We start from the raw sequence: 25,551 nt of genomic DNA, 5'->3' as shown, positions 1-25,551 counted from the left end.
CACTCAAGGAGATTGCTGTGTGTTTGATCTTGATGAATGAATGAATGAATGAATGAATGAGGCCATGGAAGTGGGGCAAGGATCCTGACCCTATAGGGACTGAACATACATGTGTGTGAATGTGGTGCAAATAGTGTGACATTTTGATCAAATATAGGAAACTTACTCCAGCCTCTCTTCCCACAGGTCAAAGGTCAGAGAATTGGAAGATCAACAACTGTGATTACCAAGGTTTTACTTACAAAGTTTTGGGAAAACCCCAAACCTCAAAACTTCCCATGAATCCAAGCTGAAATTATTATTCAATCTCGGATTTTCTTCCTATCTATAATTTAAGCAAAGCTCATCTAAAATTTAACATTTAAATTCAAGTAATTCCAAAGGAAGTTTAGATCATGATTTCCGGTTTTCAAGGAACCCCACCCTGCCCTCTTTGGGTCATTCTGCATTTTGCTGACATCTGTTGGCACAACCTTATTCACAACACAGTCCACACCCACCACCTTTTCCTTAGGGAATGCCAGCAAGGCTGCACACAATAGGTGAGGGGCTTGCCAGTACAATTTCGCTTTGCCCAAGATTGCCAGTCAATAATTGTGGAGTCCATTCATGGGTGGAGATCATTTCCTTAACAGCATCAGTGTGACTAAATAACCTGATATCATCACACATTTCTTTCGAAAACAAAGAACACTCAATTGTGACGAATGATGTTTTTGGGTGCTTCTGGTTTCTCACTCTAGGCAGGAAGAGCAAAGGTTTTTGTCTCAGTTCCCCATCTGGCAGTATCACGGTGATACTTCAACCCAACAGTGCTCTCCCGGGCACCACAGTAATAAACTGCCTCATCTTCTGCCTGGGTGTTGGAGAGGGTTAAATGGTAATTGTTCCCAGTGGAAGACGCAGTGAACCGATCTGGGATCCCTTCTCCCCTGCTGGTCCCAAAGAGCACCAAGCGAGGAGCCTGTCCGGGTTTCTGTTGATGCCACTGAAAGTAGCGCCAGTTACCACCATGACTGGCTGTGCAGGAGAGTTTAGCTGTTTGGCCGAGGGTCACAGATGAAGAAGCAGGCTGGGTCACTGTTGGTTGCGAAGAGACACCTGTACAAAGAAACAGGAAATAAATCATGACTTTGTTAAGTTACAAAAACAGCACAAAAGCATCATGTTCCTATGATGAGTACATAGTGAAAAGAGATTCGATCTTGGTCTGTGTCCATTGATTTAGTTACAGGTAGGTAGCCGTGTTGGTCTGCCATAGTCGAAACAAAATAAAAAAATTCCTTCAGTGGCACTTTAGAGACCACTTTAGAGTTTGTTATTGGTATGAGCTTTCATGTGCATGTGAAGAAGTGTGCATGCACATGAGAGCTCATACCAATAACAAACTTAGTTGGTCTCTAAGGTGCTACTGGAAGGGATTTTTTTTATTTAGTGTTCATTGAAGTCCTCCATACTTATATTCATTTCTTCATTAAAAAATATATATTCCTCTGTCTCATATATGGTTTACAACCATATAAAAACAATAAAATCATGAAAAGTTAAAGACATGTTAAAAAGCAAAAAGAAATTAAAAGCAAGCATCCAAAGACAATTGTGGGGGATTTACTTGAGCAGAAGCTGAGAAGTGCCAGGAAAAACAGAGACCAGGCCATGGTGAGCTCTCTAAAGGAGTCTGGCTTCCCTTCCGAAGGAGACCTGGATGGGATCCTCTTCATCCTCTTTGAAGTCCTCCAGGGGGGGGAAAATGACTTCTTCATGCAAACTGGCTCTGTGCCCATTGGTTCCACAAGAACTTCTTTATCTCCTTGCATTTGCATAGAGGTGCAGACAGACAGATATACAAAGATTTTCCCCTTCAAAAGTTTGACTGGAGCTAGTAAGTATGGGTTTGGGGGATGAACAGGTGGTATTTAACATGATATCACTTCACTGTTTGCATCCCTGTCTCCAAATAAGTTGATGTCATCACTGATTCTTGTCCAAAACAGACAATACACATAAAGGCTCCAAGAAACTCTTGAATGATTCTGTCTGCCTCACCCTAGAGAGGAAAGGAGAAGGTTTTTGTCTCACTTCTCACTCTGATTATACCACTGTGGAACCCTTGAATGATGCCTTGCTCCCAGTCAGAACAGTAATAGACAGCCTCATCTTCAGCCTGGATGTTGGAGATCATCAAATAGCCCATGTTGCCAGAGATGGAGCAAGTGAAGCGATCAGAGATGCCTGTTCTCCGGCTAGATCCATAGCACAGAAAAAGAGGAGCCTCTCCAGGTCTCTGCTGAAACCAGTGAAATCCATCCCATTTACTGCCACCGTTTCTAGAGCAGGAAAGTTTAGCTGTTTGGCCCAAGGAGACAGACTCAGAGGCAAGTTGAGTCAAGGTTGGCTGTGAACTGACACCTTGTCATCAAGAAAAATGGGGGAAAGCATGAATTGGGTCCATTTTACATGTTCTCAGCTATCAAAGAGGCACTCAGTCTCCATGACAAGCACAGACCATGACTGGGGCAACCCAGACAGATGGGCAGAGTATAAATAATAAAATTATTAAATTATTATAGTGGGAATATGCTTCTGGAGTGAGTCCTCCATACCCTTACCTAAACAGAAGCCGAGAAGTGCCAGGAAAAACAGAGGCTGTGCCATGGTGAACTCTCCAAAAGGGTGTGGCTTCCTTTGGAAAAGAGATCAAGATGGGATCTTCTTCCTCCTTTCTAAACGCCCCTATAAATACCAATGGGGTTCTTCATGCAAATTGGTTCTACAGTGATTGGTTCTGCAAGAATTTATTTAACTCCTTGTCGAAAGCCAATATTCTAAGGAGACATTTGCACAAGAGTGATGGGGGCAGCATTCGAAACTCCCATTATTCAAGGCTTGTTCTGCAACAAAAAATTTCGTTAGCGTGAACAATTTCTGACATCTGGGCGCAGTGCTGTGCCTCAGATTTCAGAATAAAACTGCAGAGTGGATGGAAAGGAGGACCTTTTCCTGCCTCCTCACTTCTAGCCACTCTCTGAAGACTGGAGAAGTGACGAACTTAAGAATATTCGTGGGGCGGGCAGAGGAAGCATGGCTTTCTTTTTGGTAGTCTTCAGATGAGGACTAGACCATGTGAAAAACGGGTATAAGATTTTAGCTGCAGTTCTTTCATTTTCAGCTTTGTATTGTTATAAAAAAGTGTGCCTGGACATTCCGTTGTTGCGCCTTAACCAAAGTGTAAAGTGCCCTTTAGCTCCTTGCTTTCATATCTCAGAGCCCCGGACCAGAAGGTGCTCTGGCAGGACCCTGCTAATGTCTCAGTTTCATTGAGAAAAATTGTGGGAGAGTATGTAGCATTTGTTGAGGAATATGTGTAAGGCTCTTCTTTCTCACCATTAACACTAAACACTTTTTAAAAAGGAGAGACTTGGCAGGTGTGGTGAATTTTCTGAAGATGTGAATAGTTCCATTGTGCCACTTTCTGGCCAAGACAGGGCTGATTTCAAAATACTACAAACAAGAAACACACACACACACACATATGCATCTAAGCTTCTCATGGAAACAACCATAGACTGCCTTCTTCCTTCCAGGGCTTTGCAGATTCACAAAACTTTCCAAAGCATGAGGCGAAGGGAAAGCGGTTGGGAGTGAGGTTGCCTCAGCCTCTGTTGTGTGCACACTGACAGTTACGATTGGATTTCTATGCACAAATGAGTAGGAAGAGCAGCTGGGGGTGGAAATCTGAGCAGGTGTGTCCTTCTGAGCTGCCTCCTGCTTCATTGGCTCTGCAGGTGCTGGCGATGCTCACACTCTCCGTGGCAGTTAAACTCTATGAAATGTGGGGAAGGTGGTCCAACTTCTCCCCCTACAGACAGAGGCAGGAAATGTCAGGTTCTAAAGCATTTCTCAGAAACCTGTTAAATGCAATTGAAGTAGGGCAGTGTTTGAGAAGATGAGTCCAAGATGAAGAAAGTATATAAACAGGTTAAGAAGAATTCCTGGAGAGAGATAGCTCAGTTGGTAGAGCATGAGACTCTGAATCTCACAGTTGACGCTTCAAGCCCCATATTGGGCAAAAGATTCCTGCATAGCAGGGGTTGGACTAGATGACCCTCATGGTCCCTTCCAACACTTCCAGGAAAGCTCTGGACCTGTTCCAACTGGACTTCATCACCAACTGCCCTAGGGGAAGGATCCTGATGACTTTGTAATATGCATCCCCCCTCAGGAATTTTGCTGCCCTTCAAAGTATTTTGAATGCAGTTTCTGTTCTCATTTGCTAATGGAGAATGGCTCAAAAAATAAGACTTCTTGGAACAGCATCAGCTACACTCAAGGCCAGATGAAGCCCTTTAAAGCCCTAACATTCCTATGTGGTTGTGTCACTGTGTGCTGCTCACTGCTGTCATCAGACAGACAGTAATAAACGGCTTTCTCTTCTGCTTCTAGATAGGAAATGGTTCAGCTGGCAGAGTTAGCGGGTTGGCACTTTCATGCTCAAAAAAGCTCTTGAATCATTCAGGTGACCTACTATAGGGAGGAAAGGAGAAGGTTTTGGTCTCAGTTCCCCATCAGATTGTATCACCGTGAAACATGCTGCCGTCATCCTTCCAGGCACCACAGTAATAAACTGCCTCATCTTCAGCCTGGATGTTGGAGATGGTTAAATAGCCATTGTTCCCAGAGGCTGAACCTGTGAACCGATCTGGGATTCCTTCTCCCCTGCTGGAGCCAAACCACACAAAGCGAGGAGCCTGTCCAGGTTTCTGTTGATACCAGCCAAAGCTGAGCCAGCCACCACTACCTCTGGAGCAGGAGAGCTTCACATTTTGGCCCAGGGACACAGACTCCGAGGCTGGCTGAGTTACAGTCTGTGAAATGACACCTTTGCAAAAAGAAAAAGAAAAAAGACTATGTATCATTTTCTGTGTTTATAACGATCAGACAAGCATTGTTTTTCTATGATAAATTACACGAGGTAAATGGGTTTGTTGCTTGACCCATTATCTCAGCAAAAGCCGACCTGATCCTATTAACCACCCAGAACCAGACCTGAGCAGTAGCTGAAAACTGCGAAGAGAAGGAGCCAAGCCATGGTGAAGTCAAAGGAAGGGAGAGTCCCAGAGACAAACAGCTCCTCAATCTACCTGCACCTTCCTCCTCCTCCTCTCTCTTAAATCCCCAGAAATGAGAAATAATAACTCATGCAAATAGGTCTGCATCAATTGGCTTTGTTAAAGGCATCATGCGGAAATGTGATGAATGTCTGACAAATGACCACAGAATTTTTTTTGCCTGAAGGTGGTGATGCAAAATAAGGACATAATTTATTTCCCTTGTGAGGGACAGGGGTGAGGAACCTCAGGACTCAGGGCCAAACGTCTGGCAGTCCCTCTGGTCCTTGGCCTTTTCCCAGGACATGCCCCCTTTCCCAAGGACACGCCTCTCACTGACATGGCTCTGTGCCCTCCTCCATTGCTCTTGTCTGCCTAGACTGCATCCATGAATGGTGATTGTGTCTCTGGCCTGCCTGGGCAGAGGATGGAGAGACATGTGCATCTGACTTTGGCATGGATGGAAAGTGGTCTAGTGGGCAATGAGAAGAGTCTCACATCGATTGCTCTGTCCACCCCCTTTTGGACTCCTGTAAGTTTACCACTTTTAGGTGGCCCCTGAAATAGGGAATGTGGCCCTTGTGCTGAATACCTTTTCCCCCAGCCCTGGTCTGGAGGGACGATGTGTGTGTTCCATTTATGTCCTGAAGTTGCACAGGAAAACCTGAAGGCAAATATATTTTCGTTCTCCAGGCTGCTCCTTGCGCTGCAGCAAAAGTGGGGAGCCAGAATTGCAAAAGCAGCCAGAGGGATGGGCCAGTATAGCATCTCTTGTTCACGCCCTGACTCATGAGGGAGAGGTGGATTAACACCAGTTTCATGTGTTCTCAAAACCATCTCCATCTGTGTGTAGATTTTGAGAGACAATTTCATAAAATCAGCCCAGTTAGCAAAATGAAGATAGTAACACCACCTTCCAGGCCTATCCAAACATCTCTCTGTGCTCCACCAAAGAGAGCAAAGGGCAGAATAAAATTCGAAGGAGATATTCCTGGCAGGAAAAAGCACTTTGGGAGTGTTCAGAACAGGGCTTATTTGAGGTGTAGTAGCCTGGGAAGGGGGCTTGATTTGAGGAGAGTCCTGAGGGCCAGAAACAGGCCTGGAGGGCCACATCTTGCCCATGAGCCTGAGATTTGTCACCTCTCTTCCAGACAGAAAAAGAAGGGCTGAAGCCATTAAACATGAGTTATCAGATCTGAGAGAGGAATACATCAGAACCAGGCCCCCTTCAAGACGACTGCTTAGCTCCTTCGTCACCTGAGTGTATTCTAAGGCAGATCAATTTGTGTGCAGACACTTGAGTTTCATGCATGAGGAACACCCAGATAACATGCTCATCTGTGTAACTTTTCACTGCAGGTGCATATCTGCCAAATGTAGACAAACGGAAGTAACACCTCCCCCTGGTGCCTAAGGCTCTGATATGTACAAAGGAGGTTGGGAGGAGGCCATGGTGATGGTTCCTCACCTACCTATATGCTGCTTTGTCAGGATCTGCAGTAATTGGTTCTGCAAAAACTTATTCAACTCCTTCTTTGCGTCTGTCCAAAGCCCATCTTCAAAGGAGACATTTGCCCAAGAGTGATGGGGTTTGGTTCTCACTCTGGCCAGAAGAAACAGGAGCCAGCAATGGAGCTCTCACGACAGGACTTGAGGGCGGACGACCGAGGTTCCTATAGCAGAGTGAGCAAGAGGGTCCCTGAAGATAGCAGGTCTACTGGCTTCACACATTTGAAGGGAAGTTAATGCACATTCCCATCTAAAGAGCCTATCTCCCCAATTAGTCCATTAATTCCACAACATAGAATTACCTCAGCTCAGGGGTGGGGAACCTTTTTTCAACAGAGGGGTTCATCCCCACCTGGGCAATTTTCCAGGTTGGGTCGGGCCTGAGGCAAAACTGTTCAGAGCAACACCTTTAGATTTTCATCCTTGCCCCATAGGATAGTTTCTGCACTCTCAGCCCACGACCGAGTCCTCGTTTTCAGGCAGTCCAGAGGCATTATCAGAGTTCAAAAACAGAATCTGGATGGCCAAAAACACTGAAGGAGACTGCTAAGTGTGGCGAGGGGGTGTCCTGGGGAGAGAGGGACAGCTTAAGAGGGGAATGACTTGGGGAAATGGGGAGGCCTGGGAGATTTTATTTGGGGCCCAGCCGAGAGGATTCTCAGCTCCACACTAACAGCAGCACTGGAAAGAGTGGCAGCCAAACCCACCCAGAGAACGAACATCATAGCTGTCAACAGTCCTGTTTTAAGTGGGACATTCTGGGATCACTACTACTTGCATCCAAGAATGCCTGTCTTTTGGTCCAGCGCTCTGACATGGGTCCTCACACCAGAGCTCTGAACCCAAAAAATGCTCACTCTGATGTGAGTCAGCAGGGTGATTGCCAGAACACCTTCCTGACTCTTCTGACTCGTGCCAGAGCTCCGGACCAGAAGGTGCTCTGCCACAACCCTGCTAAGACTCAATTTCAGTGAGAAATGTATGTAACTTTTGTTGAGGAATATATGTAAGGCTATTCTTTCTCACCATTCATGCCAAACACTTTTTAAAAGGAGAGGCTTAGTGAATTTTCTGAAGATGTGAATAGTTCCATTTTCCCACTTCCTGGCCAAGACAGGTCTGATTTCCAAATAATACAAACAAGAAGCATGCGCACAAACACACATAAATGCATGCATATAAGCTTCTTGTGGAAACAACCATAGACTGCTCTCTTCCTTCCAAGGCTTGCAGATTCACAAAACTTTCCAAAGCATGAGGCGAAGGGGAAGCGGTTGGGAGTGAGGTTGCCTCGGCCTCTGTTGTGTGCACACTGACAGTGATGGTTGGATTTCTGCGCACAAATGAGTAGGAAGAGCAGCTGGGGGTGGAAAGCTGAGCAGGTGTGTCCTTCTGAGCTGCCTCCTGCTTCATTGGCTCTGCAGGTGCTGGCGATGCTCACACTCTCCGGGGCAGTTAAATTCTATGAAATATGGGGAAGGTGGTCCAACTTCTCCCACTACAGACAGAGGCGGAAAATGTCAGGTTCTAAAGCATTTCTCAGAAACCAATTACATGCAATTGTAGTGGGACAGTGTTTGAGAAGATGAGTCCAAGATGAAAAAAGTATATAAACAGGTAAAGAAGAATTCCTGGAGAGAGATAGCTCAGTTGGTAGAGCATCAGACTCTGAATCTCAGAGTTGACGCTTCAAGCCCCATATTGGGCAAAAGATTCCTGCATAGCAGGGGGTGGACTAGATGACCCTCATGGTCTCTTCCAACACTTCTGGGAAAGTTCTGGACCTGTTCCAACTGGACTTCGTCACCAACTGCCATAGGGGAAGGATCCTGATGACTTTTTCATATGCATCCCACCTCAGGAGTTTCGCCAAAACCTTTGCTGCCCTTCAAATTATTTTGAATGCAGTTTCTGTTCTCATTCACTAATGGAGAATGGCTCAAAAAATAAGACAACAGCTACACTCAAGGCCAACTGAAGCTCTATAATGACCTAACATTCCTTTGTGGTTGTGTCACTGTGTGCTGCTCACTGCTGTCATCAGACAGACAGGAATAAACAGCTTTCTCTTCTGCTTCTAGATAGGAAATGGTTCAGCTGGCAGAGTTAGCAGGTTGGCACTGTCATGCTCAAAAAAGCTCTTGAATCATTCAGGTTACCTACTATAGGGAGGAAAGGAGAAGGTTTTTGTCTCAGTTCCCCATCAGATTGTATCACTGTGGAACTTGCTACTACCAGTGACCTCCCAGGCACCACAGTAATAAACTGCCTCATCTTCAGTCTGGATGTTGGAGATGGTTAAATAGCCATTGTTCCCAGAGGCTGAACCTGTGAACCGATCTGGGATCCCTTCTCCCCGGGTGCTGGAGCCATACCACACAAATCGAGGAGCCTGTCCAGGTTTCTGTTGATACCAGCCAAAGTGGTCCCAGCTACCACCACTACTTCTGGAGCAGGAGAGCTTCACATTTTGGCCCAGGGACACAGACTCCGAGGCTGGCTGAGTTAAAGTCTGTGAAATGACACCTTTGCAAAAAGAAAAAGAAAAAAGCCTATGCATCATTTTCTGTGTTTATAACGATCAGAAAAGCATTGTGTTTCTATGGTAAATTACAAGAGGTGATCCCATTAACCACCCAGAACCAGACCTGAGCAGTAGCTGAGAAGGGCGAGGAGAAGAAGGAGCCAAGCCATGGTGAAGTCAAAGGAAGGGAGAGTCTTCAATCTAGATGCACCTTCCTCCTCCTCCTCCTCTCTTAAATCCCCTGAAATGAGAAATAGTCTCTCATGCAAATAGGTCTGCATCCACTGGCTTTGTTAGAGGCGTCATGCGGAAATGTGATGAATTTCTGACAAATGACCACAGAATTTTTTTTGCCTGAAGGGTGTGATGTAAAACAAGGACATAATTTATTTGCCTTGTGAGGGACAGGGGTGAGGAACCTCAGGACTCAGAGCCAAACGTCTGGCAGTCCCTCTGGTCCTTGGGCTTTCCCCAGGACATGCCCCCTTTCCCAAGGACACGCCTCTCACTGACATGGCTCTGTCCCCAACTCCATTGCTTTCCTGGCAGGAAAAAGCACTTTGGGAGGACTCAGACCAGGGCTTATTTGAGGTGTAGTAGCCTGGGAAGGTTAGAACGTGGGTGGCGCTGTGGGTAAAACCTCAGCGCCTAGGACTTGCTGATCGTATGGTCGGCGGTTTGAATCCCCGCGGCGGGGTGCGCTCCCGTCGTTCGGTCCCAGCACCTGCCAACCTAGCAGTTCGAAAGCACCTCCGGGTGCAAGTAGATAAATAGGGACCGCTTACCAGCGGGAAGGTAAACGGCGTTCCGTGTGCTGCACTGGCTCGCCAGATGCAGCTTGTCACGCTGGCCACGTGACCTGGAAGTGTCTGCGGACAGCGCTGGCTCCCGGCCTATAGAGTGAGATGAGCACACAACCCTAGAGTCTGGCAAGACTGGCCCGTACGGGCAGGGGTACCTTTACCTTTACCTTTAGCCTGGGAAGGGGGCTTGATTTAAGGAGAGTCCTGAGGGCCAGAGAGACAGGCCAGGAGGGCCACATCTTGCCCATGAGCTTGAAGTTCGTCACCCGTCCTACAGATAGAGAAAGAAGGGCTGAAGCCATTAAACACGAATGATCAGGCCCTAAATTTGGCAGAGGAATACAAAGCCAGAACCAGACCCCATTCCAGACGACTTCTTAGCTCATTCGTCACCTGAGTGTATTCTAAGGCAGATCAAGTTGTGTGCAGACACTGGAGTTCCATGCATGAGGAACACCCAGATAACATGCTCATCTGTGTCACTTTTTACTGCAGGTTCAAATCTGTCAAATGTAGAGAAACTGATCCAACATCTCCCCCTGGTGTCTCAAGCTCTGATCATCCCAAAGGATGTACATAATACTGTACAGTAGAATATTCACTTTTTTAAAAGATCAGATTTACCAGAGCAGAACTGACTATTTCCTTTTAAGCAATCTTCTTGCAAAGGAAGCAGTCTTCAGTCCAACACAGGGCACCTCTTTGTTCATTGCAGGCTGGAGTTGCCTCCCCTTTTGCTCTACAATATGCATCAACAAATATCCTGCCTCACATCTTTCAAATGGCTTTGCAAAGTGCTCCTCAGGATTTGTAGGGGATTACGAATGGATATCTTCTGAATATCTGGGACCTTGTCAACAGTTCTATTTTGGGATCTGGGTGTGTCTAGGGCAGAGGTTTTCAACCTTTTTGAGTCCACGGCTCCCTTGACCTATTAGATCCATTCTGCGGCACCCCTGTGGGACTCTGGAGCTCCGTTAGGTCACCCCTTGCCTCCAGAGCCGGCAGCGTCTCACCCCTTTTCAAGTCCCCTCCCTTGTGGAGTTTTCCCTCTGCCTCCTCTCCTCTCTCCTCTTCTTGGGAGTCATCTGGGCAGCCACTGGTCTCTGAGCTGCCCCACCCCACCCCAGAAAGAGTTGCCTTCTCACACTGCCCCACAGGGTCCTGGGAAGCACCCCCTGGCCAGCCCCAGAGGCACCATTCGCCTGGGGAACTTGTAGCCAGGGCAGCTGCAACAAACAGCTGTGCAAGCCTCTGGGAGGGAGAGACGTGAGAGGGCATCAGAGGAGGGAGGGAAGGAAAGAGTGATGGAGCCAGTGTTGCCTGCGGCATCCATGACCATCGTTCAAGGCACCCCAGGGTACCACGGCACAGGGGTTAAAAACCACTGGTGTTGGGGAATCGTGCTTCCAGAAAGGGGGAGACAGTCAGAACCACCACTGACATCTGTATGTATACAGTGGTACCTCAGGTTAAGAACTTAATTCGTTCTGGAGGTCTGTTCTTAATCTGAAATTTTCTTAACCTGAGGTACCACTTTAGCTAATGGGGCCTCGTGCTGCTGCCGTGCCACCGCCGTGCAATTTCTGTTCTCATCCTGAAGCAAAGTTCTTAACCTGGGGTATTATTTCTGGGTTAGCGGAGTCTGTAACCTGAAGTGTCTGTAACCTGAAGCGTCTGTAACCTGAGGTTCCACTGTATATGTATGGATGTGAGTGGCACTGTGGTCTAACCCACTGAGCCCAGTGGCGGAGGAAGTGGGGTGCGGGGGGTGCAACTTGTCCCGGGTGTCATCACTACCGTGGGGGTGACAAAAGGAGTTGTTGTTTTTTTAAAAGGCTCACAAAACTGTTTAGGAGTGATGTGGTACCTTATGTGGAGAGAATCAGAACTTACAGGGTTAAATAGTTCTGAGTGACGTCTCACATTTTGAGGCGTGGCGTTTGTTCCAGAGGGGAGTGTTTTCTCTGTCTGTTTTTTTTTCTTCTTCGCTGGTGCAGCGAGGCAGCATGATGTGCGCTCTCTCGCCGGGTTGATTAATGACGTTTTCTACACGAATAAAGACTATTAGAGATAAGCAAGGACGCCTGATTTATTACACACACACGCACTGCAACAGGCTTCTGCCGCTGTGTCGAACTCTGCTGAAGGAAGCTGACGGAGAGCTTCCGTGGGAGTCCAGTGAGGCGCAGAGGAAGCGTGTTGGACTCCATTCCAATAGCCAGACCTTAGGCGCCTGCAGGTTCTGCACTGCCTGAAATGGCAGCATGGGACTTGCCTCTGCCTAGTGCCTTTCCCTCAGCCGCCCTACAGCTGAGGGGGAGGCAGCAGAGAGGCTGCAAGCTTTGGAGAGTCTTGCCCCGCCCCTGGCTGCAGGACACACCCCCATACCAGGCACCTGAGTGACGAACTATGCTGCTGACTGAGCCTCTGGGGCTTGCCGATCACAAGGTCGGTGGTTCAAATCCATGTTGTCAGAGCCACCCTGGGTCCCAGCTCACAAGAGACCAAAGTCCAGTCCAAGTTATATACAAAAGGTTTTATTGAAGATCATTGTCGTCGTTACATCCAAACTCCGTGGCTCCACATCTGTTACCCTTAGATGTTAGAAGTCCCCTCTGAGTCCGTCCCTCCCCTGCACCAATTTAAGAGGCTTGTGCTGCTCCACCTTTTCCTCTCCTTCCTTTTCCGCAGGGTCTTCCTGCCCCCCTGTGTTCCCTCTTTCCGGGACTCCCCAGAGGCTGAGTCTTCTCCTGCCTGCTGCCCCCTCCTTCGTGCTTTAGCACCAGGCTCCTCCCCAGAGCTCTCCCCACTTCCGCGCGCCTCCACATTTGAACTTGGCGCGCGTACGTTGCTCCTCACCTTCCTTTCAACAGCCACACTGCTCCCGGTACTGCTTTCCGCCCCTTCCGGCAGGACGTCTTGCCCCGATCTCCTTCCCCCCTCTGCTCCTTGTTCTGTTCCTCCCGACACACTGGTAACTCCACCCTCTTCACTCCGTTCCGGTGGAGAAGCAGGTCTCGATCTCCAACTCCCACTGGCGGTTCCCCCTACGTTCCCCTGCTCCTGACTGCTTCCCCCTTGGGCTCCCCTTGGCTTGACCAGGGGGGCTCCCTTTTGGGAATCCTCCGATTCACTGGACGGACTCATGGACCATCTCGGGTCATTGTCGTCCTCTTCCTCGTCAGGCTGGAATCCTTCTCCCTCACTCTCGGTTTCCTCCCTCCTCTGCGCCTCTCTCCCTGAACCCCTGACACATGTGATGGGATGAGCTCCCATTGCTTTGTCCCAGCTCCTGCCAACCTAGAAGGGTGTGCCTGATATGGGAGGGGGCTTCTCCCTACAAAACCTGCTCATGTGAAGTTATGCTCTTGAGTGATTCAGGCTACTCTATAGTAAGAAAGAGGAGTGACAGGTTTTTGTCTCAGTTCCCCATTAGATTTCACCACTGTGGAACCTCACGCTGCTCTCATAGTTACAGCAGTGATAAACTGCCTCATCTTCAGCCTGGATGTTGGAGATAGTTAAGTATCCCATATTCCCAGACTCTGAGCCAGTGAAGCGATCTGGGACCCCTTCTCCCCGGGTGCTGGAGCCATACCACAGAAAACGGGGTGCCTGTCCAGGTTTCTGCTGATACCAGTGAAAGTAATTCCAGCTACTGCCACCATTTCTGGTGCAGGAGAGTTTCACAGTTTGGCCCAGAGACACAGACTGGGAGCCCGGCTGAGTCAGTGTTGGCTGTGAATGGACACCTTTACAAAAAGAAAAAGCACAGAAATTGTGACTTGAGTATATTTTCTATGCTTTCATATATCACAGCTGCATGATGTTCCTATGATAGTTAAATCACAGAAATAGCTTTGACGTTGTCTTATGTCAACTGAATCTTCCATACCCTTACCTGAGAAATAGCTGAGAAGTGCCAGGAAAAGCAGGGGCCAGGCCATGGTCAGCTCTCTGAAGGAGTGTGACAATCGTTTAGAGGGAGATTTAGATGGGATCCTCTTTCTCCTTTCTGGATTCCCCAAGAAATACCAAACAAATCCTTCATGCAAATTAGTTCTGTCCTGATTGGTTCAGCAAGAACTTCTTTGTTTAGCTGCTTGTGTTAGTGTGAAGCCAATGAAGAAAGGACCTATTTTCATAATGGTACTGTGGGCGGTCCTCACTTCGGCCAAGATACAAAGGAGAAGGGCTATAATGACATCAGGACAGGAGTTTGGGGCAGATGCCCATTGGGCAACCCAGCAGAATGAGCAGGGAGCATTCTCAAATACAACACAACTGGCTTCCCATGTTGGGAAGGGATGTAAAACACAATGCCATAGAAAGAGACGCCTCTTCTTCAGGTACTCCTGGGGAGAATCTGAAGGGCCAAATGCAGAGGACTGGGGGGGGCAGTATTTGTCCTTGGTCTTTAGGTTTTCCACCCCCAGAAGTTGGGAATCTGTAGTAACTTTTCCAAATATAGCAAGAGAACCAGTTTCAGTAGGGTACATTCTGTCCAATGCAGATCTTATTCCTGGAAATAATATACACAGAAACAATCACACAGAAACACAACTTGAGGAAACAATACAATAATTTGCTCTTCCTCCCCCAAATATGAGAATTCACAGCCGTTTCCAAGGCTAGGATAGATGGTTATTTCATGGGAGCAAATTGGAAATGAATCTGTATCAGGTGCACTCAAAGAGATTGCTGTGTGTTTGATCTTGATGAATGAATGAATGAGGCCATGGAAGTGGGGCAAGGATCCTGACCCTATAGGGACTGAACATACATGTGTGTGAATGTGGTGCAAATAGTGTGACATTTTGATCAAATATAGGAAACTTACTCCAGCCTCTCTTCCCACAGGTCAAAGGTCAGAGAATTGGAAGATCAACAACTGTGATTACCAAGGTTTTACTTACAAAGATTTGGGAAAACCCCGAACCTCAAAACTTCCCATGAATCCAAGCTGAAATTATTATTCAATCTCGGATTTTCTTCCTATCTATAATTTAAGCAAAGCTCATCTAAAGTGCACATTTAAATTCAAGTCATTCCAAAGGAAGTTTAGATCATGATTTCCGGTTTTCAAGGAACCCCACCCTGCCCTCTTTGGGTCATTCTGCATTTTGCTGACATCTGTTGGCACAACCTTATTCACAACACAGTCCACACCCACCACCTTTTCCTTAGGGAATGCCAGCAAGGCTGCAGATGATAGGTGAGGGGCTTGCCAGTACAATTTCGCTTTGCCCAAGACTGCCAGTCAATAATTGTGGAGTCCATTCATGGGTGGAGATCATTTCCTTAACAGCATCAGTGTGACTAAATAACCTGATATCATCACACATTTCTTTCGAAAACAAAGAACACTCAATTGTGACGAATGATGTTTTTGGGTGCTTCTGGTTTCTCACTCTAGGCAGGAAGAGCAAAGGTTTTTGTCTCAGTTCCCCATCTGGCAGTATCACGGTGATACTTCAACCCAACAGTGCTCTCCCGGGCACCACAGTAATAAACTGCCTCATCTTCTGCCTGGGTGTTGGAGAGGGTTAAATGGTAATTGTTCCCAGTGGAAGACGCAGTGAACCGATCTGGGATCCCTTCTCCCCTGCTGGTCCCAAAGAGCACCAAGCGAGGAGCCTGTCCGGGTTTCTGTTGATGCCACTGAAAGTAGTACCAGCTCCCACCATGACTGGCTGTGCAGGAGAGTTTAGCTGTTTGGCCGAGGGTCACAGATGAAGAAGCAGGCTGGGTCACTGTTGGTTGTGAAGTGACACCTGTACAAAGAAACAGGAAATAAATCATGAATTTGTTAAGTTACAAAAACAGCACAAAAGCATTATGTTCCTATGATGAGTACATAGTGAAAAGAGATTCGATCTTGGTCTGTGTCCATTGATTTAGTTACAGGTAGGTAGCCGTGTTGGTCTGCCATAGTCGAAACAAAATAAAAAAATTCCTTCAGTGGCACTTTAGAGACCACTTTAGAGTTTGTTATTGGTATGAGCTTTCATGTGCATGTGAAGAAGTGTGCATGCACATGAGAGCTCATACCAATAACAAACTTAGTTGGTCTCTAAGGTGCTACTGGAAGGGATATTTTTATTTAGTGTTCATTGAGTCTTCCACACTTTTATTCACTTATTCATTAAAAAATATATATTCCTCTGTCTCTTATATGGTTTACAACCATATAAAAACAATAAAATCATGAAAAGTTAAAGACATGTGAAAAGCAAAAAGAAATTAAAATCAAGTTGTGGGGGATTTACTTGAATAGTAGCTGAGAAGTGCCAGGAAAAACAGAGGCCAGGCCATGGTGAGCTCTCTAAAGGAGTCTGGCTTCCCTTCCGAAAGAGATCTAGATGGGATCCTCTTCATCCTCTCTGAAGTCCCTCAGAAATACCAAATGTCTCCTTCATGCAAATTGGCTCTGTGCTCATTGGTTCTGCAAGAACTTCTTTATCTACTTGTATTTGCATAGAGGTGCAGACAAACAGATATACAGAGCTTTTCCCTTTCAAAATTCCAGAAAGGTTTGACAGGTGTGGGCTAAAAAGCATTGGTTTTTTTTGGGGGGGGGGTGACCAGGTGGTATTTAACATGATATCACTTCACTGTTTGCATCCCTGTCTCCAAATAAGTTGATGTCATCACTGATTCTTGTCCAAAACAGACAAGACACATAAAGGCTCCAAGAAACTCTGGAATGATTCTGCCTGCCTCACCCTAGAGTGGAAAGCAGAAGGTTTTTGTCTCACTTCTCCCTCATATTGTACCACTGTGGAACCCTTGAATGATGCTGTGCTCCCAGTCACAACAGTAATAGACAGCCTCATCTTCAGCCTGGATGTTGGAGATTGTCAAATAGCCCATGTTGCCAGAGATGGAGCAAGTGAAGCGATCTGAGATGCCTGTTCTCTGGCTAGATCCATAGCACAGGAAAAGAGGAGCCTCTCCGGGTCTCTGCTGAAACCAGTGAAATCCATCCCATTTACTGCCACCGTTTCTAGAGCAGGAAAGTTTAGCTGTTTGGCCCAAGGAGACAGACTCAGAGGCAGGTTGAGTCAAGGCTGGCTGTGAACTGACACCTTGAAAAACACACACAAAGAAAGATGCCCCTTGAGAATCATAGAATCATAAAATTGTAGAGGTGGAACACCCCCAGGGGTCATCTAGTCCAACCCCCTTCAATGCAGGAATCTCAGCTAAAGCTTCCAGGACAGATGACCATCCAAGCTCTGCTTAAAACCCTCCAAAGAAGGAGAGTCCACATCCTCTAGAGTCCTACCCTCCAGAGCAGGAGAAAACAAGCTTGTTCCCTCTTCCATGTGACAGCCTTTGGGATATTTGAAGATGGCTATCATATCTCCCCACAAGTCTCCTCTTTTCCAGGCTAAACATATCCAGCTCCTTCAACTGTTCCTCATAAGGCTTGGTTTCCAGGCCATTGGTCATCTTGGTTGAGAAGTGACTGAGGACAAATGGGCTTTCCATGCTTTTTAGCTCTTTAGTTCAAAAGCTCCTCTGACAGCAACAAAATTAAGCCCCAAAGCGCTAGCTCATTCTCAGCTCTTGTCATCAAGAAAAGAGGGGAAAGCATGAATTGGGTACATTTTACATGTTCTCAGATATCACAGAGGCACTCAGTCTCCATGACAAGCACAGTGTGTGACTGGGGCAACCCAACCGGATGGGCAGGGTATTAATAATAGAATTATTCAATTATTATAGTGGAAATAGGCATCTGGAGTGAGTCCTCCATACCCTTACCTAGGCAGAAGCTGAGAAGTGCCAGGAAAAACAGAGGCTGTGCCATGGTGAACTCTCCAAAAGGGTGTGGCTTCCTTTGGAAAAGAGATCAAGATGGGATCTTCTTCCTCCTATCTAAACCCCCCTATAAATACCAAAGGGGTTCTTCATGCAAATTGGTTCTACAGTGATTGGCTCTGCAGGAACTTATTTGACTCCTTGTCCAAAGCCAATGTTCTAAGGAGACATTTGCAGAAGAGTGATGGGGGCAGAATTCGAAACTCCCATTATTCAAGGCTTCTTCTCCAACAAGAAATTTCATTAGCGTGAACAATTTCTGACATCTGGGCGCAGTACGGTGCCTCAGATTTCAGAATAAAACTGCAGAGTGGAAGGAAAGGAGGACCTTTTCCTGCCTCCTCACTTCCAGCCACTCTCTGAAGACTGGAGAAGCGACAAACTTAAGAATATTAATGGGGCGGGCAGAGGAAGCATGGCTTTCTTTTTGGTAGTCTTCAGATGAGGACTGGACCATGTGAAAAACGGGTATAAGATTTTAGCTGCAGTTCATTCATTTTCTGCTTTGTATTGTTATAAAAAAGTGCGCCTAGACATTCCATTGTTGTGCCCTTAACCAAAGTTTAAAGTGCCCTTTAGCTCCTAGCCTTCATATCTCAGAGCTCCAGACCAGAAGTGCTCTGGCAGGACCCTGCTAATGTCTCAGTTTCAGTGAGAAAAATTCTTGGAGGGTATGTAACATTTGTTGAGGAATATGTGTAAAGCTATTCTTTCTCACCATTAACGCCAAACACTTCTTAAAAAGGAGAGACTTGGCAGGTTCCATTGTGCCACTTTCTGGCCAAGACAGGGCTGATTTAGAAATACAGTTGTACCTTGGGTTAAGTACTTAATTTGTTCTGGAGGTCCGTTCTTAACCTGAAACTCTTCTTAACCTGAAGCACCACTTTAGGTATTGGGGCCTCCTACCGCTGCCGCACAATTTCTGTTCTCATCCTGAAACAAAGTTTTTAACCTGAGGTACTGTTTCTGGGTTAGCAGAGTCTGTAACCTGAAGCGTCTGTAACCTGAAGTGTATGTAACCCGAGGTACCACTATACTACAAACACACACAAATACACACACACACACACATTTAAGCTTCTCATGGAAACCATCACAGACTGCCCTCTTCCTTCCAAGGCTTTCAAGACTCACAAAACTTTCCCAAGCATGAGACGAAGGTGAATTGGTTGGGAGTGAGGTTGCCTCGGCCTCTGCTGTGTGCACACTGACAGTTATGGTTGGATTTCTGCGCACAAATGAGTAGGAAGGGCAGCTGGGGGTGGAAAGCTGAGCAGGTGTGTCCTTCTGAGCTGCCTCCTGCTTCATTGGCTCGGCAGGTGCTGGCAATGCTCACACTCTCCGGGGCAGTTAAATTCTATGAAATGTGGGGAAGGTGGTCCAACTTCTCCCCCTACAGACAGAGGCAGGAAATGTCAGGTTCTAAAGCATTTCGCAGAAACCAATTACATGCAATTGTAGTGGGACAGTGTTTGAGAAGATGAGTCCAAGATGAAAAAAGTATATAAACAGGTAAAGAAGAATTCCTGGAGAGAGATAGCTCAGTTGGTAGAGCATGAGACTCTGAATCTCACAGTTGACGCTTCAAGCCCCATATTGGGCAAAAGATTCCTGCATAGCAGGGGGTTGGACTAGATGACCCTCGTGGTCCCTTCCAACACTTCCAGGAAAGCTCTGGACCTGTTCCAACTGGACTTCATCGCCAACTGCCCTAGGGGAAGGATCCTGATGACTTTGTAATATGCATCCCACCTCAGGAGTTTCGCTGCCCTTCAATGTATTTTGCTGCCCTTCAATGTATTTTGAATGCAGTTTCTGTTCTCATTCGCTAATGGAGAGTGGCTCAAAAAATAAGACTTCTTGGAACAGCATCAGCTACACTCAAGGCCAGATGAAGCCCTTTAAAGCCCTAACATTCCTATGTGGTTGTGTCACTGTGTGCTGCTCACTGCTGTCATCAGACAGACAGTAATAAACGGCTTTCTCTTCTGCTTCTAGATAGGAAATGGTTCAGCTGGCAGAGTTAGCGGGTTGGCACTTTCATGCTCAAAAAAGCTCTTCAATCATTCAGGTTACCTACTATAGGGAGGAAAGGAGAAGGTTTTTGTCTCAGTTCCCCATCAGATTGTATCACTGTGATACTTCCAGCTACCAGTGACCTCCACAGCACCACAGTAATAAACTGCCTCATCTTCAGTCTGGGTGTTGGAGATGGTTAAATAGCCAGTGTTCCCGGATTCAGAGCCAGTGAACCGATCTGGGATTCCTTCTCCCCTGCGGGAGCCATACCACACAAAACGAGGAGCCTGTCCAGGTTTCTGTTGATACCAGCCAAAGCTGAGCCAGCCACCACTACCTCTGGAGCAGGAGAATTTCACATTTTGGCCCAGGGACACTGACTCCGAGGCTGGCTGAGTTACAGTCTGTGAAATGACACCTTTGCAAAAAGAAAAAGAAAAAAGACTATGCATCATTTTCCGTGTTTATAACGATCAGACAAGCATTGTTTTTCTATGATAAATTACACGAGGTAAATGGGTTTGTTGCTTGACCCATTATGTCAGCACAAGCCGACCTGATCCCATTAACCACCCAGAACCAGACCTGAGCAGTAGCTGAAAACTGTGAAGAGAAGGAGCCAAGCCATGGAAGGAGTCAAAGGAAGGGAGAGTCCCAGAGACAAACAGCTCCTCAATCTAGCTGCACCTTCAACCTCCTCCTCTCTCTTAAATCCCCAGAAATGAGAAATAATAACTCATGCAAATAGGTCTGCATCAATTGGCTTTGTTAAAGGCATCATGCGGAAATGTGATGAATGTCTGACAAATGACCACAGAAATTTTTTTGCCTGAAGGTGGTGATGCAAAATAAGGACATAATTTATTTCCCTTGTGAAAGACAGGGGTGAGAAACCTCAGGACTCTGGGCCAAATGTCTGGCAGTCCCTCTGGTCCTTGGCCTTTTCCCAGGACATGCCCCCTTTCCCAAGGACACGCCTCTCACTGACATGGCTCTGTGCCCTCCTCCATTGCTCTTGTCTGCCTAGACTGCATCCATGAATGATGATTGTGTCTCTGGCCTGCCTGGGCAGAGGATGGAGAGACATGTGCATCTGACTTTGGCATGGATGGAAAGTGGTCTAGTGGGCAATGAGAAGAGTCTCACATCGATTGCTCTGTCCACCCCCTTTTGGACTCCTGTAAGTTTACCACTTTTAGGTGGCCCCTGAAATAGGGAATTTGGCCCTTGTGCTGAATACCTTTTCCCCCAGCCCTGGTCTGGAGGGACGATGTGTGTGTTCCATTTATGTCCTGAAGTTGCACAGGAAAACCTGAAGGCAAATATATTTTCGTTCTCCAGGCTGCTCCTTGCGCTGCAGCAAAAGTGGGGAGCCAGAATTGCAAAAGCAGCCAGAGGGATGGGCCAGTATAGCATCTCTTGTTCACGCCCTGACTCATGAGGGAGAGGTGGATTAACACCAGTTTCATGTGTTCTCAAAACCATCTCCATCTGTGTGTAGATTTTGAGAGACAATTTCATAAAATCAGCCCAGTTAGCAAAATGAAGATAGTAACACCACCTTCCAGGCCTATCCAAACATCTCTCTGTGCTCCACCAAAGAGAGCAAAGGGCAGAATAAAATTCGAAGGAGATATTCCTGGCAGGAAAAAGCACTTTGGGAGTGTTCAGAACAGGGCTTATTTGAGGTGTAGTAGCCTGGGAAGGGGGCTTGATTTGAGGAGAGTCCTGAGGGCCAGAAACAGGCCTGGAGGGCCACATCTTGCCCATGAGCCTGAGATTCGTCACCTCTCTTCCAGACAAAAAAAGAAGGGCTGAAGCCATTAAACATGAGTTATCAGATCTGAGAGAGGAATACAACATCAGAACCAGACCCCATTCAAGACGACTGCTTAGCTCCTTCGTCACCTGAGTGTATTCTAAAGCAGATCAATTTGTGTGCAGACACTTGAGTTTCATGCACGAGGAACACCCAGATAAAATGCTCATCTGTGTAACTTTTCACTGCAGGTGCAAATCTGTCAAATGTAGACAAACGGAAGTAACACCTCCCCCTGGTGCCTAAGGCTCTGATATGTACAAAAGAGGTTGGGAGGAGGCCATGGTGATGGTTCCTCACCTACCTATATGCTGCTTTGTCAGGCTCTGCAGTAATTGGTTCTGCAAAAACTTATTCAACTCCTTCTTTGCGTCTGTCCAAAGCACATCTTCAAAGGAGACATTTGCCCAAGAGTGATGGGGTTTGGTTCTCACTCTGGCCAGAAGAAACAGGAGCCAGCAATGGAGCTCTCACGACAGGACTTGAGGGCGGACGACCGAGGTTCCTATAGCAGAGTGAGCAAGAGGGTCCCTGAAGACAGCAGGTCTACTGGCTTCACACATCTGGAAGGGAAGTTAATGCACATTCCCATCTAAAGAGCCTATCTCCCCAATTAGTCCATTAATTCTGCAACATAGAATTACCTCAGCTCAGGGGTAGGGAACCTTTTTCTGACAGAGGGGTTCATCCTCACCTGGGCAATTTTCCAGGTTGGGTGGGGCCTGAGGCAAAACTGTTGAGAGCAACACCTTTAGATTTTCATCCTTGCCCCATAGGATAGTTTCTGCACTCTCAGCCCACGACCGAGTCCTCATTTTCAGGCAATCCAGAGGCATTATCAGAGTTCAAAAACAGAATCTGGATGGCCAAAAACACTGAAGGAGACTGCTAAGTGTGGAGAGGGGGTGTCCTGGGGAGAGAGGGACAGCTTAAGAGGGGAATGACTTGGGGAAATGGGGAGGCCTGGGAGATTTTATTTGGGGCCCAGCCGAGAGGATTCTCAGCTCCACACTAACAGCAGCACTGGAAAGAGTGGCAGCCAAACCCAGAGAACGAACATCATAGCTGTCAACAGTCCTGTTTTAAGTGGGACATTCTGGGATCACTACTACTTGCATCCAAGAATGCCTGTCTTTTGGTCCAGCGCTCTGAAATTAGTCCTCACACCAGAGCTCTGAACCCAAAAAATGCTCACTCTGATGTGAGTCAGCAGGGTGATTGCCAGAACACCTTCCTGACTCTTCTGACTCGTGCCAGAGCTCCGGACCAGAAGGTGCTCTGCCACAACCCTGCTAAGACTCAATTTCAGTGAGAAATGTATGTAACTTTTGTTGAGGAATATATGTAAGGCTATTCTTTCTCACCATTCATGCCAAACACTTTTTAAAAGGAGAGGCTTAGTGAATTTTCTGAAGATGTGAATAGTTCCATTTTCCCACTTCCTGGCCAAGACAGGTCTGATTTCCAAATAATACAAACAAGAAGCATGCGCACAAACACACATAAATGCATGCATATAAGCTTCTCGTGGAAACAACCATAGACTGCTCTCTTCCTTCCAAGGCTTGCAGATTCACAAAACTTTCCAAAGCATGAGGCGAAGGGGAAGCGGTTGGGAGTGAGGTTGCCTCGGCCTCTGTTGTGTGCACACTGACAGTTACGGTTGGATTTCTGCACACAAATGAGTAGGAAGAGCAGCTGGGGGTGGAAAGCTGAGCAGTTGTGTCCTTCTGAGCTGCCTCCTGCTTCATTGGCTCTGCAGGTGCTGGCGATGCTCACACTCTCCGGGGCAGTTAAATTCTATGAAATATGGGGAAGGTGGTCCAACTTCTCCCACTACAGACAGAGGCGGAAAATGTCAGGTTCTAAAGCATTTCTCAGAAACCAATTACATGCAATTGTAGTGGGACAGTGTTTGAGAAGATGAGTCCAAGATGAAAAAAGTATATAAACAGGTAAAGAAGAATTCCTGGAGAGAGATAGCTCAGTTGGTAGAGCATCAGACTCTGAATCTCAGAGTTGACGCTTCAAGCCCCATATTGGGCAAAAGATTCCTGCATAGCAGGGGGGTGGACTAGATGACCCTCATGGTCTCTTCCAACACTTCTGGGAAAGTTCTGGACCTGTTCCAACTGGACTTCGTCACCAACTGCCGTAGGGGAAAGATCCTGATGACTTTTTCATATGCATCCCACCTCAGGAGTTTCACCAAAACCTTTGCTGCCCTTCAAAGTATTTTGAATGCAGTTTCTGTTCACATTCGCTAATGGAGAATGGCTCAAAAAATAAGACAACAGCTACACTCAAGGCCAACTGAAGCTCTATAATGACCTAACATTCCTTTGTGGTTGTGTCACTGTGTGCTGCTCACTGCTGTCATCAGACAGACAGTAATAAACGGCTTTCTCTTCTGCTTCTAGATAGGAAATGGTTCAGCTGGCAGAGTTAGCAGGTTGGCACTGTCATGCTCAAAAAAGCTCTTGAATCATTCAGGTTACCTACTATAGGGAGGAAAGGAGAAGGTTTTTGTCTCAGTTCCCCATCAGATTGTATCACTGTGGAACTTGCTACTACCAGTGACCTCCCAGGCACCACAGTAATAAACTGCCTCATCTTCAGTCTGGATGTTGGAGATGGTTAAATAGCCATTGTTCCCAGAGGCTGAACCTGTGAACCGATCTGGGATCCCTTCTCCCCGGGTGCTGGAGCCATACCACACAAAGCGAGGAGCCTGTCCAGGTTTCTGTTGATACCAGCCAAAGTGGTCCCAGCTACCACCACTACTTCTGGAGCAGGAGAGCTTCACATTTTGGCCCAGGGACACAGACTCCGAGGCTGGCTGAGTTACGGTCTGTGAAATGACACCTTTGCAAAAAGAAAAAGAAAAAAGCCTATGCATCATTTTCTGTGTTTATAATGATCAGAAAAGCATTGTGTTTCTATGATAAATTACAAAAGGTGGATGGGTTTCTTGCTTGACCCATTATCTCAGCACAAGACGACCTGATCCCATTAACCACCCAGAACCAGACCTGAGCAGTAGCTGAGAAGAGCGAGGAGAAGAAGGAGCCAGGCCATGGTGAAGTCAAAGGAAGGGAGAGTCTTCAATCTAGATGCACCTTCCTCCTCCTCCTCTCTTAAATCCCCTGAAATGAGAAATAATCTCTCATGCAAATAGGTCTGCATCCATTGGCTTTGTTATAGGCGTCATGCGGAAATGTGATGAATTTCTGACAAATGACCACAGAATTTTTTTGCCTGAAGGGGGTAATGTAAAACAAGGACATAATTTATTTGCCTTGTGAATGACAGGGGTGAGGAACCTCAGGACTCAGAGCCAAACGTCTGGCAGTCCCCCTGGTCCTTGGGCTTTTCCCAGGACATGCCCCCTTTCCCAAGTACACGCCTCTCACTGACATGGCTCTGTCCCCAACTCCATTGCTTTCCTGGCAGGAAAAAGCACTTTGGGAGGACTCAGACCAGGGCTTATTTGAGGTGTAGTAGCCTGGGAAGGTTGGGATGCGGGAGGTGCTGTGGGTAAAACCTCAGGGCCTAGGACTTGTCGATCGCATGGCCGGCGGTTCGAATCCCTGCGGCGGGGTGCGCTCCCATCTTTCGGTCCCAGCACCTGCCAACCTAGCAGTTCGAAAGCACCTCCGGGTGCAATAGATAAATAGGGACCGCTTACCAGCGGGAAGGTAAATGGCGTTCCGTGTGCTGCTCTGGTGCCGGTTCGCCAGATGCAGCTTGTCACGCTGGCCACGTGACCCGGAAGTGTCTGCAGACAGCGCTGGCTCCCGGCCTCTAGAGTGAGATGAGCGCACAACCCTAGAGTCTGGCAAGACTGGCCCGTACGGGCAGGGGTACCTTTACCTTTACCTTTAGCCTGGGAAGGGGGCTTGATTTAAGGAGAGTCATGAGGGGCAGACAGGCCAG

At 47.1% G+C, this 25,551-nt stretch overlaps 1 long non-coding RNA gene across 1 annotated transcript in view; it reads right to left on the bottom strand.

Moving 5' to 3' along the window:
* LOC307205136 overlaps positions 1-20,465 on the bottom strand; it is a 43,546-nt gene extending 23,081 nt beyond the window's left edge. The window contains exons 1-2 of the long non-coding RNA XR_013833902.1: positions 20,382-20,465; positions 19,930-20,214 (exon numbers count right to left, since the gene is read on the bottom strand). This is a non-coding gene — a long non-coding RNA (uncharacterized lncRNA). The remainder of the gene's footprint in view (positions 1-19,929; positions 20,215-20,381) is intronic.
* Between the last annotated feature and the right edge of the window lie 5,086 nt (positions 20,466-25,551).

The sequence above is a fragment of the Podarcis cretensis genome (genome assembly GCF_951804945.1).
Source record: "Podarcis cretensis genome assembly, chromosome: 16".
NCBI lineage: Eukaryota > Metazoa > Chordata > Lepidosauria > Squamata > Lacertidae > Podarcis > Podarcis cretensis.
This window is presented reverse-complemented; position numbering and strand designations above follow the sequence as displayed.